General features: G+C 46.6%; 1 long non-coding RNA gene across 1 annotated transcript; it reads right to left on the bottom strand.

The window, feature by feature from the left end:
* Positions 1 to 747: 747 nt before the first annotated feature.
* Positions 748 to 3,360, bottom strand: LOC140066045 (uncharacterized). The gene is made up of 3 exons (XR_011848081.1): positions 3,225 to 3,360; positions 2,745 to 2,781; positions 748 to 1,343 (listed from the first exon to the last, which is right to left on the bottom strand). It is a non-coding gene; the product is annotated as an uncharacterized lncRNA (long non-coding RNA).
* Positions 3,361 to 6,000: the final 2,640 nt, after the last annotated feature.

Genomic DNA, 6,000 nt, shown 5'->3' on the forward strand with positions numbered 1-6,000 from the left:
AAAAAGAAGCAACATGCCATATACTGTATTCTGTCAGAATTTGTGTCAGAAAGCTCAACAGCAGATTTTGATCTGTATTTTTTTGGAAAATGTGGGTCAGCATGTGAACTAGTTATTGCTCATTTGGCTTTACAACTGTTGACTCATGACAGGATCAGAAGTGTCTGAGAGCAAAACTGTTCTAGTTGCCCAGCCTTCATTTTCCCAAAGCTGTTTGTTAATTGAAAGCTGAGATCTCATTGGTTGCCTGTCAAGGGTGCTCCTGCGACCCATCTCCCGGGTCTCAGACACACCCGTGTCCCTCTCCGCTGCTCTGGTCCCCCGGTGATCCACTCACCTCACCTGGATCCAGCGTTGACTCCAGTAGCGCAGCGCATGCGGCAGCTTCGAGAAATTTAAAGGGCTAACAAGGATATAAACATTGAAGTGATAGTTCAGGAACTATACTAACAATTAAAGCAGATTCAAGGGTCTAGATGCCTTTTTACACCTATATAACATTGATTGTTATGTTATATAGAATTGTTTCCCCTAAATCCCTTCCTCATCCAATCCCTACCCTTCCTTGGTTGAACTTGATGGACAAGTGTCTTTTTTCAACCGTATAAACTATGAAAGATGCCACACCTTGGGGATAATATACATTAATCATATCATAGATCAGGGATAATACAAAAAAGGAATGCTGCAGCGAATAGATAATTGATTTACAAATGTACAAAATTAAAGTTAGTAGAGCTTGGTAAGATTTTGCACGTTTAATAAGCATTGTGTCTACGGCAGAGCAAGGGAACAATATGCTTCCTGCTCTGCCATAGACCACAGATAACACAGGGCTTCACGTAGGAGTGGCTTGTGGTTAAGCTTCTGCAGTGAGGGTCGGGGCTCCTTGTCAGTGACGGCAGGTGGCCGGAGAGGTAGCTGATATTGCCCCGGGTAAGGAGCTGCATTCGGTCACCGACCTGAGGTAAATGTCTGTGACAAGTCATGCCTTGATGCAGTCAATGAGCAACCGTTTCACAGGTTTCAAGGAACTATGGTCTCTCTTCTTCGTCATCTTGAAGTATCTTGAGTCACTCAAGACTCCCTATTGACTGCTGTGCTGAGGTCATCTAGAATAGTTTTGCGCCAGTTGGGCAGGTTGAGCTCTTCCTACCAGAAGTTTTAGTGGGCTGTGCCACTCGTACAAGGATGTAGCTCAGTGACTGCAGACTGGGTTTCTTGCCAGTGATTTTTCTGCTTCGTAGCAAAGTTTCTCAAGGGGGTTGACGCTTTCCGCAATGGAGCTGAACTCCCACGGCACCACAGGGCAGTCTGATACACACTTCAAGTACAGTGGAGGCCTTATGGGTTAGGCAACAAAGCAGGGTTAGGCAACAAAGTTCAATAACATATAGCTCAGTAATGCTTGTATAAGGCACAGTATTAAATATCCTAGGGGGGAGGCCATAGTATGATAAAGGCTCCCCCCTGCGGCGCTCCAAGTGTATGCGTGTTAGGCATCCCCAGATAAAGTGGAGGCCCATGACGTTAGCAGCAGCCAGAGATCATGCATAGAGACAATGGGGGTCATTTACTAAGGGCCCGATTCGCTTTTTCCCGACGTGTTACCCGAATATTTCCGATTTGCGCCGATTGTACCTGAATTGCCCAGGGATTGTGGCGCACGCGATCGGATTGTGGCGCATCGGCGCCGGCATGCGCGTGACGGAAATCGGGGGGCATGGCCGAACGAAAACCTGACGTATTCGGAAAAACCGCCGCATTTAAAAACCGAAAAAGTGTCGCTTGGGGAGCACTTACCTTCACCTGGTCCGAGGTGGTGCTTTCCGGCGCGATGAGATGACTTTCAGCGCAGCAGCGCCACCTGGTGGACGGCGGAAGAACTACATTCATAAATCCCGGCCGGACCCAAATCCAGAGCAGAGAACGCGCCGCTGGATCGCGACTGGACCGGGTAAGTAAATGTGCCCCAATATGTAGAACACAACTTACAGTTTCTTTATTCCAGAACTTCAACATAGAAATCTTAACAGGCTGAGGTAGTTACCTATCTGACAATATCTGAGGAAGCTGGTTAGTATCAGTCTGGTATGAGAAGTTCATAGCTCAGGTTAGGGAACTTGGGGCTGGAGAAGGTAGAAGCTGCTTTGGCAACAATCTTAGGCAGACTCTGTAATAGCTGCAGCAGGCGTCATAGGGTTGGATTACCATCAGATAGAAGACAGCAGCAGAAGGCTGATGTCTGCAGGCCGTGCATCCTCTAGCAAGAATCAATAAGAAGTCTCTGGAGCATCCGCTAGCGATGGGTCGTTCGCGACCGAGCCGGCACAGAGTGTCAGCTTTTTTCAGTGATTGATGGGAGCCAGCTCCCAGGTAAGAGCTGATCCAGTGAGCAGTTTCCATCAAATTATACTAATGAGAGTTGGGCCAGGCAGGAGGACAGGACATCTGAGGTTTATTGGGGTCTTTCCTCCACCTGACCAGTCACTCTACCTGTTTGTAGTGAAATCACCCTGCACTAGTCAGTTTCGGGTGGGGAGCTGATGGCTCAGTTATCGCCACCCCTTACTGCCTGCCTCTGCCCCTGAACAGAGGCTCCTTCTATTATGTTTAATAGGGAGCCATTCAGAAACCATAAGAGACAACACTTATCAGTGAATGGAGCCTAATGATTCAGCTCACTGAAAAGAGCCAGAATCCACCTCACTAACATCAGCAAGAGGGTGTATAAGTTAACTTACCTCTGAGTGTGCCTGCAGTCATCCACCAATGACAAACCTGGAGGCAGAGCAGGATTGGCATTAATTAAACATTACTTCCTAATGGTTAACATGTAAACTCTCTCTTCCCAGGCACACATTATGCAGCTGCATTACCAAATATGGTCAGTAGATGTATCAATACCAAGAAATAAATATATAATTAAAAAGGAATGCATATATCATGACCGTGGCAATGTCGACTTAGTTACGTCACTTGCCAATCGCAATATGACCCTACTATTCCTCATCTCCCCACCCTGTCCCATTAAACACACAAAACACAATTCCGTTTGTTGGATAATTTTGGCCACAGCACATTACAGACATAACATAAACATTACATATTACATCAATTAACATGTTATATCCCTTATCAGCTCCCTCGAGGGTCTTTTCCCCTAATTATTCCCCCCCAAATGCAAAAATAAAATATCAGGAGGCTTATCCATTCTTGCAAACCTGTGGAACTCTGGCAGCATCTTCTCCACACCATACCCAACGAACAGTCGCCGATTCCCTTTAGGCCGGATATCTGCCCTCTGTGCTCCTCAGTACACGTAAAAAAGTGGCCTAAAATCCAGACCAGTCGGCCCTTGCCACCTGCAAAAAACCATAACATTAAACCGAATAAAAATACACCAGCACACACCTAGACCCCCTCACAACTCCATTCGCTCTCTCCATACTGCCGACACTCACCGCACCAACACACCCAAAATTCTACTCCCCTGCTTACCAGGTTCACGTCTTCCTCAAGAATGCCAGCCACCCTAGTCTTACTAGGCGCCATTAACTCCCAAATCTTCAATGCCCCAAAAAATGCCCATGAAAACGCCAATTTAAACAGCCTCAATTCAAACTCTGACTTACAAATCTGCTTCAGTGCATCACCTAGCTTCTCATGTAACGCAAACAACACTCGCCTTCTCTTATCCACTCAAACCTTCCCCCTTCTAAAAACCTTCAACGCTTGACGGACCAAAAAATTCTTGGTAACATCCCTTACGTGATGGTCAAAACAGACATGTAACGATTCACCTTCGTCACAAACCACCTCAAACGCGAGGCTCTACCCAACCAACATAACACTACAACGACCCGGTACACGTCCCCCCGATACCCCACCCAATCCTATACTATCATCCTCCATTCCTCTGAAACTCTGCCATATAGTGCCCAACTACCCTCTCCCAAGGATGCCCGAATTAACGCCCTGGCTTACCCAATACCGTCTCCCACATCTGTGCTTCTGGCACCAGCTGCCGGAACCGCTTCCACTACAATTGAGAGAGAGAGTCCGCTATTGAGTTATCCACTCCTGAAACATGAACTGTCACCACACATGAATTCAAATGCAAGCATTGCAGGACCATCCACTGTAACAACTTGACAACCAGCGGAGAGGAAGCAGACAATTGATTGCCCCCAACTATTTCCTCATTGTCGAAATGGAAACGCACGTTTTTGGACCGAAAATGATGCCCCCAGATTTCATTAGCCGCCAACTCCAAGAGGGCTAGATTCCTCACCAAACCCTCCTCAACCCACTCCTCAGGCCAGCTGCCCAAACACCATTTCCTTCGACAGTATGCCCCAAAATCTACACTGCCCCCAATCGAAATTCTCCACCCCTTCCCCCAGCATCAAAGAACGGCACTACAGCATCAAACAACGTTGTCAGGCATTGCTCTGCTATTACCCATCTAGTTTGTCCTCAGTTAAGATGGTGGATGTTGTCTCAACTGGGAGCCATCTTACTTCCTGTTTGATATATATTTCCTGTCCTGCTCAGTAGACATTGCTTGAGTATTGTGTTTAGCTCCTGCTTGGACAGTCCTCTTGCTTGGAACTCCTTCTCCGGATCTTTCCTCCCTTCTGCGATTTACCTTGCTGAACTACTGCTCCCAGACTGCTCACCTGGCTTTTGCAAGTCCTGCTTACCTGCTTGTTGTAGAACTACTGTTCCCAGCCTGCACGCTGCACCTACTGTGTCCACCCTTGGTGCTTCCAGTGTCCTGTCTAGTCCCTGTTATTGGATTCCAGCAATATATCACCAGTATTGTGACAGGATACTCAAGCCTTAAAGATGGAGTCCGCCGGGACTGGAAATTTGGAGGTTCATATTAAACAACTCCAAACTACTGTGACTAATATGCATACTGAGATGCAGACTTTTAAAAATGCATATGATGCCTTTATAGGACAGTCCAATCACACCCAGGTTTATGGACAAGCAATTCAAGACCTACGCAATACTGTGCAGACGCTGTCTGATAGGATAGCCCATTTGGAGAATCAGACTACACCACAGATTCCAGCAGCTACAACAGTGCCAAAATTGCCACCATTCAGATTTGGTGGAGATTGCGACAAATTCCGGGGATTCCTCAACCAGTGTCACTTATACTTTGTTGCAAATCCTACTCTGTTTCCTACGGACAAATCTAAAGTCTTGTGTATAATTATGTTGTTGACACATAAAGCCATCGCTTGGGCAAATCCATTAATTGAGACTGAAGATGCCCGACTGAACAACTTAGGGGACTTCATCGATGCTATGAGTCAGATGTTTGATGACCCCAATCGTGCTGCCACAGCTGAAGCATCATTACTAGCCTTGCACCAGGGCAGACGCCCAGTCACTGAATACGCAATGGATTTCAAAAGGTGGGCTGTCGACACTGATTGGAATGATGCAGCAAAATTATCTTTTTTCAGAAAAGGGCTGTCTAGCACCTTAAAAGATGAACTTGCTCGTGCAGAGGCCCCCGTAGAATTGGATGCCTTTATTAACCATTGCATTCGAATTGACACTCGACTGTCTGAACAAAGACAAGAGAGATGGGCTACCTGGAATCATGATATTAATCAACCTTCCTCTCTCCCTGTCTCTATCTCCAGGGAACCCCAAAGGAAAAATTCCCGGGAACCAGTGAGCGAGCCAATGCAAGTGGATTCCGTATCTCGAAGGGAAAGCAGTGACTGAAGGGAGCGTAGGCTGCGAGAGAACTTGTGCCTTTACTGTGGGAAGTCGGACCACTTCCTTATCAACTGCCCTAGCCGCCTACGGAAGTTTGTAGCAGCCCTTGCTGATCCTGACTTTTCTGAGGTAGAATCAACTGCTTCCGAAGCGGAATTACCTGAGAAGACCATTATCCATTCTATTTCTTCAGTGGCTCCTCATATTAAGAAGGAAAATAAAAACTCCCATTGCTTTCTGCAAATCAAGCTTCTG

This window comes from Engystomops pustulosus, chromosome 6 (genome assembly GCF_040894005.1).
Source record: "Engystomops pustulosus chromosome 6, aEngPut4.maternal, whole genome shotgun sequence".
Classification (NCBI taxonomy): domain Eukaryota; kingdom Metazoa; phylum Chordata; class Amphibia; order Anura; family Leptodactylidae; genus Engystomops; species Engystomops pustulosus.